Source organism: Piliocolobus tephrosceles, chromosome 7, assembly GCF_002776525.5.
Source record: "Piliocolobus tephrosceles isolate RC106 chromosome 7, ASM277652v3, whole genome shotgun sequence".
NCBI lineage: Eukaryota > Metazoa > Chordata > Mammalia > Primates > Cercopithecidae > Piliocolobus > Piliocolobus tephrosceles.
Window position 1 is genome coordinate 99,414,984 of NC_045440.1, and position 12,655 is coordinate 99,427,638.

The window sequence follows — 12,655 nt, forward strand, 5'->3', positions numbered from 1 at the left end:
CAAAGTCTACTGACTGAAATATTAATCCATTCTAAAAAAAAAAAAAAAACCTTCACAGCAATGTCTAGACTGGTGTTTGACAAACAACTGGGCACCATAGCCTAGATAAGCTGACACATAAAATTGGCCATCACAAGAGCCTACCTTGTTTGACAAAGTATTTAAGGTGACTATTTTCTCATTGCTGTAATCCTACTAGCTAACAAAGTGCATCTTTTGCTAGTGTTCACTTACTCTTCATTCAGTGGTGAAGTTAATGAATGTGTGTTATGCTTATGTTTCCAATAAGTTGTAAGCTTGAGGGACAGTGTTTCTCTTGCATTTCTGGTAGCGATTGCAATTACACAACTCACGTTTTCTGGGGCAGGAGTGTTTTCGGGTGCTTTGTTTCACAGTTACATCACATGTCCTGATTTTTAATTGTAGGAAACGTGGTCACCATACCTCTAACATGTAATTGCAAGCTGGACATGGTCAGTAAATTTCAATAAATGCTTACTGCTTGAAATGGAATTTCCAGCCAGTGGACATTTTGTTTAAAATATGACAAAATACAACTGGGGAAAATTATCATTTCTCTTCTCATTTATTCCTGAGACATACAATGCAATCTGGTTCTTGTGTTTTTAATTTTCCATGTCCAGTTTTCAGGGTGCGGTTATAATGAATTGCCAAACCAATATGAAGTAAGATATTCAGTAATCAAGGACAAGTTCAAACAATGTTGAACGTTTTTTTAGGGTGAGTGAATGTTCAGGTAATGTATCCAGGGAAGGGCTTCTATATAAAGGGAGGGACACAATTAGACAAATAAAAATACCTGTTTATGGTTTCTCTATGCAGATAATAAAACTTTATGACTCCAGGAGGAAGGTGGATGAACTTTATTGTATATAAGAAGATGGCAGAATCTAAGAATAAATAAAACGTTAAGAACTGTTTTCCAATAAAAATTACTTGGGACTTTTCTGGACTGCTGAAATTATTTTTCTACTTTATAATCTGATATGATTTTTTAAACTGCTGGTTTGTTCCAAACTGATATCTCAAAGGAGTACAAATTATATTGCTTGGAATTTAGATAGGCCTGGTGAAAATTTAAAGCTATTATAGAAAACTGAATGATGAATTATCTTCAGGGAAGCCAGGAAGTGCCTGAACCAAAAGCCTTCAGATACTCAGTCAAAAAATTAGCAAGATTTAGTGACAACTTGGCTACATAGAATGAAGATATGAGAGAGACGAAAGATGTTTTAGTCTAGGTAGGAGACTGGAACTATGCTTATCTCATTATTAGAGACAGAGAGATTAGGACAGACAACCAGTTTGGAATATTTAGTAGTGGAGCAAAAGTGCTGAGTGATTTTAAACATGTTGTGTTGGAGTGAAACATGGAGATGTTCCGTACACAGCTGGAAGTGCAGAATATGAATACAGGTGAGAAATCAGAACCAGAACTACGTTCCCAGAAACTTTATTACAGAATTTAAATGAAGCCTAAACTATTGACTATGATTATCTCTTTTCACCCCCATGTCTCCCCCAAGCCACAGATTTCCTCTTCCTGTATTCCAGCTAGATGGAGTGATTGGCAGGCCCCCTACTTGATCTTTGCCCCTTCTGGAACATGTGCACACTCTCTCCTCACCTGGAATTCTCTCTCTTTTCCCATCCCACACCTCACAACCCACACCCCAACTTCCACTCAGGTCTCACTTTAGATATGGCTTCTTTGAGTGCCCCCTTATATACACACATGCATGCATTGCACAAGCACATATGTATGTGCATGTGCACGCACCCACTCCTCCTGTGTTAGGTTAGCTACCTTCCTATGAGGTTCCAGAGCCCCTAGGATTTATTTCCCCCATTAAACTACGTTATAAAATTCTGCTCACTCTTCCTCCCATCCAACTTGAGTTTGAGGTTCCCCAGGACAGGGATTTCATCATTCCTGCTCGTTGTTGTATTTTTAACTCCATAACACACAGTAGGCGCTCAACAAATTGAACGAATAAATGAATTATCAGAGAGGATTGAATTCAGGCAAGATTACATTGGATAAAGCTCTACAAAAGCTTGTGGGGAAAAGAGAAGGGTGATAGTTGCCTACCTCAAATGACAAGCCTGGAAGTGCTTGGAAATGTCAATTACCTGTTGTGTGTATTAACTTATGGAATGAATGATGAGGTTATGATGTTGCATTCTGATGTGGTTTTCCTGGTGGGATGTGTAAAGTGAGGCACACGCATGTGTATGGGTGGTAGGCATGTCTTCCAAGAAGCTGGAAGCCATTCTCCAGAGCAGCCACCTGGGAAAGAAGGGTGTTCTCAGACAGGAAGTGAGCTGAAGGGTGGCTTGGGTGGGTGAAAGGACAGGCTTGATCTTGCTCTCTTGGTCCGGAGCTGTGCTTTCCAATAGACCAGCTACTAGACACATGTGGCTATTGAGCACTTGAAATGTGCTGATCTGGATTGAGATGTGCTCCAACTATGAAATACACACTAGATTTCAAACTGAGTACAAAAAATATAAGTTATTTTATTAATAGTTTTTATATTGATTACATGTTGAAATGACATTTTGGGTATGGTGGATTAAATAAAATCTAATATTGAAATTAATCTCCCCTGTTTATTTTTGCCTTTTTAACGTGGCTACTAAAACATTTAAAATTCTATATAGGGCTTGAGTTACATTTCTATTGGACAACGCTGGTCTAGACTTAAGAGGAGATTTGAACATTTCTGAATGTCCTCCTGGGTGTGAGACAGAGCAGAGACTCTTCTTAGGGGCCTGCCACCCCACCCCAAGCATGGAAATAAAGGAAAATCTGGAGTTCCTTCAAGGGAAATTCCAAACACCTAGCCAGCCCTGAGATGTAAATAAGCAAATTGATAAGAAAGAGGGTAATAATTGCTGAAAACAATAGCAAAGGAAGTTAGAGCCATAAGATGTTTGGTTGCCTTATAGAAACTAAAGATAGGTTGGGCATGATGGCTCATGCCTGTAATCCTAACACTTTGGGAGGCTAAGGCAGGAGGATCTCTTGAGCTCAAGAGTTCAAGACCAGCCTGGGCAACAAAGGGAGACCTTTTCTCTAAAAAAAGAAAAACTAAAGATAACATCTTAACACATGTCCCTGAGTTGTTTTTCAGAAACTCACACCCCCACCAAATGGAAAATGTCATTCACTGGCACACAGACCTCAGGTAAGGGAGAAGTGAGGACTGAATGCCATTCTTTGTTCTAAATTTCTTCCTGGGGGGACTTGAAGAGTCACATGCACAGGCCAGACCTCAACATTCCTTTCTGCTGACCCAAGTTTTTAGACAAAGCTCTGCTTCCTTAACCAGAGAATCTTTGAATCCCCCAATGACGGGTAAGCCCCTGCTTCAAGATATCCCACCTTTTTAGGCCAAACCAATCTCTAACCTCCATGTGCTGCCTATGATTTCACTTCTGCTTTCCTGAAGTGTTCCCCTGCCTTTAAAAACCTTTGCCTGTAAGTCAGCAGGAAGGCCAGTCTTAAGCACAAGCTGCCCAATTCTTATTCCTTGGTGTCCTGTAAATAAATGCCTTCCTTTCCCTCACTGCAAAACCTCGGTGTGGGTGTTTGTCTTTAGTGTGCAGGGTGAGCAGACCCAGGTTTGGCTCAGTAACAGGTGGAGCTATTAAGGCAGCAATGGAACAAGCCTGAAAACCTGAAACGTAAGCATATCTTGTAAAGGTAGTGATTTATGAGCATCTCTGTCTTGTTTGCATCATTGTAAAGGATTTCTTCCTGGTACTCTATGTCCTGGACACTGTGCTAGGTGTTAGGGCTGCAGGATAAACCAGGCGGAGGTGGTCCTGCCCTCATCAAGCTTGCTCTCTAGCTACATGATTCAGTCTCTCCCTTCATCAGGGGAGTTTCTGCTACTGCTGTCCTTGGAGGAGAATGGATAGGGAAGCGTGATATTTGATATTTGTTTGTTTTTCATCATGATTAAATGTATTGAATATTTACTCTGTGTCAGGCACTTTTAATTCCTTGTCTCGTGGAATCCTCATTAATCAATCACCCTACAAAGCAGGAACTATTATTATTCCTGTAAAGAGGAGTAAATTGAGGATTGGGAAGTAAAATAACTTGCCCAAGGCCAAACAGCTGATAAGAAACAGAGCCGAACTGAAACCCAGATCTGCCTGAATGCAGTGTTCCACAGCTAACCACTATACATATACCACACTGGCTAACTTTCTGTTTTTTTAGAGAGATGGTGGGGGTGGTGGGGGGTGGACAGCACGGGTCTCTCGCTTTGTTGCCCAGGCTGGTCTTGAACTCCTGGCTTCAGGAGATCCTCCTGCCTTGGCCTCCCAAAGTGCTGGGATTACAGGTGTGAGCCACTGCACCTGGCCTATTGCTATTTTACAACTGAGGAAAGTGAATCCCAGAAAAGTGAAATAACCTGGCCAAGATCATGTAGCTACTAAACGGTGGCACCATTATTTGAATCTTAGTCCTCTTACATCTAAAGTTCTTTAAATATTCCATCTCTCTAAAGTTCCCATAAAATATATATTTTAGTGGCACATGCCTGTAATCCCAGCACTTTGGGAGGCCGAAGCGGGCAGATCACTTGAGGCCAGGAGTTTGAGACTAGCCTGGCCAACATGGCGAAACCCAATTTCCATAAAAATACACACACACAATAATAGTCAGGAGTGGTGGTGTACTTATAATCTCAGCTACTTGGGAGGCTGAGACATGAGAATCATTTGAACCTGGGAGGTGGAGGCTGCGGTGAGCCGAGATTGTGCCACTGCACTTCAGGCTGGGCAACAGAGCAAGATGCTGTCTCAAAAAAAATTAAAATTAAAATTACAAAAGGTATATTTTAAATACGTGTGGAAGATAAAAGCTAACCTTCTTAGCCTGGTGTGTTGGCACACACCTGTAGTCCCCTGTAGTCCCAGCTACTCGAGAGACTGAAGTGGGAGGATCACGTGAGCCCAGGAGGCGGAGGTTGCAGTGAGCCGTAATTGTGCCGCTGCACTCCAGCCTGGGGCACAGAGCAAGCCCCTGTCGGAGAGGAGAGGAGAGGAGAGGGGAGGGGAGGGGGGAAGAGAGAGAAAGAGAGGGAGGGGGAGAAAGGGGGAGAGTGAGAGAAAGAGAGAGTGAGAAAGAAAGAAAAGAAAGAGAGAGAGAGAAAGAAAGAAAGAAAGAAAACAAGGAAAGAAAGAAAGAAAAAACGAAAGAAAAAGAAAGAAAGAAAGAAAGAAAGAGAAAGGAAAGAAAGAAGAGAAAGGAGAGAAAGGGAGATGGAGAAAAAAGAAGGAAAAATTGGAGGGAAAAAGCTAACCCTCTTTGACCAGAGACTACCAGATATCCCAAAATGTTGTAGGAAGACAGATTAGTACCTTATAGAGCCATTCTCTCTTCTCCTAAGTATCCAGGGGTTAAAAAAAAATCTGCTATAATGTGAAGAAGATAAAAGTTCTCCTAGACTCGTGCTTCAGAGTTGGAAACATTTGGAATGATACAGTCCAAGCCTCTCATTTCACAGATGAGGCCCAGGGAGATACGGGAACTTGCCCAAGGTCACCCAGCTGGTTGGAGGCAGAGCCAGACCTGGAGCATGTGCTGCTTTGCACAGTATATACCTCTCTTCATAACCCTCCCTGCCCCCCAGAGCACCCAAATGAGGGCCTTGGGGAATTTCAGGGTGGTGTGTGTGTTTGCGGGGGAATTGCTAGGCGGTGTCCTTTGACTGACAGGAGGCAAAGTTTACTCTGCTCATCACACATGTAGTTTTCATCACATCCCCAAGGCACTCATGAAGAACCCAGAGAGGCCACAGCACACAGCAGGGCCCTGCAGAGAGAACTACTCAATTAGTCCCTGCTTTCTTTATCATTAGTCCCTGCTTTCTTTATCATCTAAGACACACCAGTGTTGTGGATCCAGATAACAGGACAAATAGTATAAAAACAAGATTCACTCAGAACCTGGAAACAAGCGGAGGGTTTCGCTTTCCTTGCTTTTCTTCCCTTTAAGCACATGCAAGTCCAGGAGAACAGCTTTTCAGAGGAAGCCTGAATAACTCGCCAGAGCAGCTGTGGGACTTGACTGGCAAGACAGGTTTAGGAAGCCGTGTTCGGGAGGAGACGCCTGCAGGAGACTCCGATGACACTCCATGCTGATCTCGGAAATTTCACACACAGTAAAAAATTCTAATTAGCAATCTGGGCCGAAAGCTGTTTCTGGGAGTTGCTCTCCAGGCGTCAAGCTGTTCCGTGGCACAGGTGCCCACCCAGCCATGACTCGTCCCTGCACACACATTTGCATTTCCCACTTCCCTCCGGGTGTTCTATATTCCTGCCATACTCTCTCCTTCTCACACTTGTGTCAGCCACGCTCTTCCCTCAGGCCCTGCTCAAGAACCTCGACCTCCCTGAAGCTTTTCCAGATCCTATCCAGCCCAAAATCACTCCTTTTTGTGGAATCCAAGATTCATTGTCTCCTGTATTTAGCACTTAGGTACCAAGTTTCTACTTGATTTATACTTATTTACCTTTTTATGTATATGTTCTGTCTCTTAAACTGGAATTAAGCCACTTACAGCAAGGGACAGATGCAGTTTCCTCCATGAATTCCAAAGTCCTTCTTAGTGCAGAGCCACGTGAGTGCAGGCACTCTGTACACTTTGAATGTTGATGATGACGGTGAACATGATGATGATAATGGTGATGGAGAAGAATGAGAAGGAGAGAAGAAAGAGAGAAAACAAATTTGTCCTAAGGGACAAGTTGAATGACTATTGAGATCAAACTCCAGGCCAAAGAAAAATCTGAGAAATGCTCAAATTTATGTTTGTGACACTTCTACTTGCCAGGTTTGTCACATCTGGTTTCACAGGCCGTTGTATCAGTGTGAAATGCAAAGCTGGATTGTTTCTTTCATTCCTTTCCTTGAGGACCACACTGTCATGGCGACTTTCATGTGTCCACTTGACTGGGCCACAGGGTACCCAGACATTTGGCCAAACATTATTCTAGATGTGGCTGTGCGGGAGTTTCTGGAGGAGCCTCACACAGCTGAATTGGCGGACTGAGTACAGAGACTGTGCTCCCCAACGTGAGTGGGCCTCATCAGTTGACTGAAGACCTGAATAGAATGAAAAGGCTGAGTCAGAGGGAACCCCCTCTGTCTGACGGCTTGAGCTGGAACATGGGTCATTTCCTGCCTTTGAAATCTAACTGGAAAATCGGCTCTTCTTGGGACTCAGACCTGACCACTTTTGGGCTGGAACCTACCCCACCGACTCTCCTGGTTCTCAGGCCTTCAGACTCGGACTGAAATTGCACCATCGGCTCTTTAGGGTGTTCAGTTTGCCAACTGCAGATCTTGGGACTTCACCTTCATAATCATGTGCGCCAATTCCTCATAATAAGTCTGTGCGTGTATGCACGCGTGTATGCCTGTCTCCTCTTAGCTCTGTTTCTCTAAAGAGCCCTGATTAGTATACCCTTCTACCTGGACATCGTTGAGCAGCAGAAGTCTTGGCTCCACCACAAATCAGCAGTGAACATTAGATAAATAATTTAGCTTCTCTAAGCTGAGGTGTTTGCTTTTGCTTTTTAAAAATGCAAATTTTCACCAGGCATGGTGGCTCACGCCTATAATCCAAGCATTTTGGGAGGTCAAGGTGGGTGGATCACTTGAGGCCTGCAGTTCAAGACCAAGCTGGCTGACACAGCCAAACCCCATCTCCACTAAAAACTAGAAAACTTAGCTGGGCGTGGTGGGGCCTGGAATCCCAGCTACTTGGGAGGCTGAAGCATGAGAATCGTTTGAATCTGGGAGGCAGAGGCTGCAGTGAGCCAAGATTTCACCACTGCACTCCAGCCTGGGCAACAGAGTGAGACTCTGAAAAAAAAAAATTCAAGTTTTATTGAAGAGAGGTTGGTTAACAGGTACAAACACACAATTAGGTAGAAGAAATTAGTAGTTCTAACATTGGATAGCAGAGTAGGGTGACTATAGTTAACAACAACGTATTGTATATTTCAAAATAGCTAGAAGAGAAGAGTTTAAATGTTCCCAATACATAGAAATGATAAAAACTCAGGATGATGGATACCCTAAATACCCTGACCTGATCATTTCACATTCTATGCATGTAACAAAATATCATGTGTACCTCATAAATATGTACAAATATTATGTATCAATTAAAAATAAATAAATAAAAATACAAAATACAAAAATGCTTTTTAAAAACACAAATGTTCTGCTTACTTTACAGAGCTTTTGAAAGAAGCAAATGAAACAATAGAGGTGACAGTGTTTGTAAACTATAAACTGGAAGGGAAAGATAATACTATGATGTGGCTAACTACTTCTTTCTTTCTTTCTTTTTTTTTTTTTTTTTTTTTGAGACAGGGTCTTGCTCTGTTGCCCAGGCTGGAGTGCAGTGGCATGATCATGGCTCACTGCAGCCTCAACCTCCCAGACTCAAGTCATCTTCCTCTTAGCCTCCCAGGGAGCTGGGACCACAGGCACATGCCACCACACCCAGCTGATTTTTCTTATTTTATAGAGACGAGGTCTCACTATGCTACCCAAGCTGGTCTCCAGACCCCTGGGCTCAAGCAATCCTCTGACCTTGGCCCCCCAAAGTGCTGGAATTACAGGCATGAGCCACTAAGCCCAGCCAGTAACTACCTCTTGACCTCCGACCTGTGGCCCTTTGTCTACCTCTGTATTTCTCACTCCAGGGGATTTTCATTTACCAATTACATCTAAGATCTGTTGCGTCATCATCCCAAATTAAATATTTTATTTCTAAAATTAAGGTTTTTATCTCACTCCCCTCAGTATTTCTCCAATTCACAAGCAGCCTTTTATGTAGTAAGATTTGAGGGGCAGTAACAAACCTATTATGTAGTAAGATTTGAGGGGCAATTTTGCCCTTCCCACCTCCATCTACCCAAATTCTTACCATGACTGAATGAAACACTCCTTTAGGTTAAGACCTTGTGTTGCCAGGAGAGTCCATTTAGAAAGCAAATAGACACAGAAGATCTATTATGTCCATATCTTGGCATGGATTCATTCTTAGACTCCTCTTCGAAAGTAGAGAGCAAAGGAATGAGAAGTGAGATGGTATGATTTTAGACAAGGCAGGGGAAGAGATGCTGTCTGTGGAGGTCTGGCCTGGATGGGACACAGCCTTGGGAAGCCCTGCCTAGCCAGAAGTCAGTAAAGGCAGGTGGGATGGGGTATGGAGGGAGGACAGGAGTTGGGGAGGGTTATGGAAAAAGGCTTCGCCGTAAGTCAAGGAAAAGTCAGTCTTAAAGCAGTGTGGGTACTAGATTAACCTTTGTCCATTGAATACTTTTGTTTAGGGCTGGCTCTGTTCTTGTTTCTCCAGGCTTGAGACCAGATATTCTTATCAGCTCTCTCCTCCACTGGCCTATTCTACCTCCCTCAAGTCATCTCTCACTGCTGTTTTTAAATTCCACATTGCTTGGATCCTGCCTTTGTGTCTGGTTCCCAAAAATGCAATTCTGCCTCAGGCCCCGAGGGTCACACCAGGACTGTGCTTGGCCTCTCAGCCTTGGTACTCCCCTTGATGGGTTTTCCCTGCTCTGAGCATTGTCTCCCTGGAGTATGGACTGATCCCAACATCCCTTTCCTAGAAGCCTCCTATGGTTTCAAAGTTACAAAACTCCTGGCTCTCACCTGATTCCTAACCTCTTCCTTATCTAAGTTTCTTTACAGTAATAACTGACATTCCCATGGTGAATTAGAATTTTGTGAAATTTTGTAGTTAACTATAATCTGTCACCCCAACACTCCACTGAAACTCTCAGCAAAAAATCACCAGTGACCACCTATTATTGCCAAAGCCAATAAACACATTTCATTTACTGTCTCACTATCCTTTCTGCTGCTGACGGCTTTATTCAACACACCTTCATTTTTGTAGTTCTCTCCTGTCCAGGTTTCTACAGCACTGCTCTATGCTGGTTTTCCACAATATTGGCGATCGCTTTTATCTGCTCAGCATCCCTTTTCCTCACCTTGGTAATGCCCCATCATCTTGAATAGAGCAGGCACATGATCCAGGTGGGCCAATTATAATACCAAATCCTTCTGTCCTCAGCGATTGGTCCAGGGATGGGTCACATGTCCCAAAGCAGACCAAGCAGAGATTTTTTCCCTGGACTTTCTAACTGAAGTTGGTTGGGAATACACTTAATTAATTGGTTTTGCTGCTTAATACATACCCTCAAAATCTCAGTGGTTTTTAATAATCTCAATTTCTTTTCTTGCCCAAGAGTCTACAGGTCAGATATGGTTGCACTGAAGACAGCCAGGATTAGCTTCGGGTCCACTTCACAGATTTCGTTTTCCTCCCTGGACCAGTGGCTACTTGGAGTTCTCTTTTCAGAGAGCAGCACAGGAACGCCTCTAAAAACTTTGGCCTGGAATTGTCACCCTCACTCCATCCACGTTTCTATTGCCCAAAGCAAGTCATGTGCCCAAGCCCACCATCACTGGGAAGATGCCTCTGTGGGAGAAATTGTAGTCACTGAGCATTGGGTGGGGAGGTACAAGGCAAATATTCCTGTGTCAGGGACATGAAGAACCATGTAGTCCAATCTGCCATACTCCCCCTTTCCTCTGTCACTGTAAAGATGGCATCAGGAGCCCCTGTGCCCATAGTCTCACCATGTGAAACTGATCGGAGGATGAAGCCCAGAGGGCACAATCAGGTTCCCAGATCCAGTAGTCCAGCTCCACCCCTGCCTTCCCAGGTTTTAGTTAGGAGTTAACGAATTTCCCTTTGAACTGGGATCCTGTCTCAAATACTGAGAACCCTACAAATCCGTGCTCTTACCTCTTAGGCAGTTTTTGTTGGCCTTGTGTTCTGTCCTTTATCTGGAATAGCGGTCAGCAAATTGTGGCCTATGGGGTAAATCCAGTGACCATGCTGGTTTTGTAAATAAAGTCTTAATTGGAACACAGTCACATCCATTTCTACACATGTTGTCTGTGGCTGCTTTCACACTGCAACGGCAGAGTTGAGTAGTTGTGACAGAGACCATATGGTCCACAAAACCTAAAATATTTACTATCTGGCCATTTACAGAAAAAAGTGTGCTGAACACTGCTCTAAAAGATGTTGGCTACTTGCTAACCCTGGCCAGTCTCATCCACCTGTATGCTGGTGAATCCCAGATCTATTTCCCTGGCCCTGACCTCACCAGCGCACCTTAGAATAAATTCTGTACACCCTTTCCTGCTTGAATATTCTACAAGTTCCTCAAATTCAATGAGTCTCGGAACCAAACTCTGGTTCCCCTACACTGGTTCCTCTTTCCTCTTCCCCACATCAGTGAACGGTGCTGCCTTCGTACGTAACAGCCCCAGCGACAACAATCTTCAACTCGCCCCTCTCCCACCTCCCTCTGCCCCATCAGCAGGTCATGCTGATTTTACTTCTAAACATTTCTTAATCCCTCTCCTTCTCCCCAGCCTTTCTCACATATCCTCACTTGAACCATAGCAGTCTCTAACTTGTCTCCCATCGTGTGTTTCTCCCCTTAAACCACACCCAGCCACACCTGTGCCTCCAACAAGGGATTTTACAGCACTAAGCTTCCCCTCTGCCCTCTCATCTTAAGCTACTTAGCGGTTCCCCATTGAGAGTCAAGACTGACCTTGATCATCCAACATACAAAGCCCTCAATTTCCTGGCCCTGTCAGCCTCTCTATCCTTACGGTAGGGTACTTATAGCTTGTATCACCCAAGGGTAATGTGGAATTGCTCCATGTGGATACATGCATACTCTGCTGTCTTTGCCTGCTGTGTGGATACATACATACTCTGCTGTCTTTGCCTGCTGTGTTCTGCCTGCTGCAAGCCCTGTTCACCCTTGACCTCCCTTCTTCATGTGGCTAACTCATCTCAGGGCTCTCAATAGTCATCGCCTCTTCTAGGTAGCCATCCCAGGCTGCACCTGCCTGCCCAGCCTGAGCTGGCTGCTGCTTCTTTTTCCCTCCCACCCTTGTGCTGAAGTTAACTTGTAACATTGAGCCTACTTATTTATTTGCATGTCTGCCTGCTCACAGCCAGTTCAGCTCCTCATGCCTTATCCAATTTCATGTCCTGGGCTCCTGGCACAAAGTTAAGTATTTGGTGAACTAAGCTGAAATACAGCTCACATTACCTATTACTTAATGTTCAAAAAAGCCTTTAAGATAAATATTATCATTCCTACTCTATGAATTAGGAAACTTAATATCAGAGAATCTACCCAAAGTCATACAGCTGATAAAGGTCAGAAGAACACACTTTAATCCAGGTCTACCAGTCTTAAACTTTTCAAACCTCTGACCACAAAACCTTGGTTTTTTTCTGGATGGGTCTTTTTCTGTTAGTTGTGAAATATATTATGGTTATAAAAAACACACTTGACATAAGTGTGTATCTTTAAGAATAATAATAGTACAAATGCCCATGTAATACATCACCCAATTTAGAAAATAGAATGTTGCCAAACCTTTCAACTGCTATCAGAATTTTTGTATTTATCATTTTTGCCCCTTCCTTCCTTCCTTCCTTCCTTCCTTCCTTCCTTCCTTCCTTCCTTCCTTCCT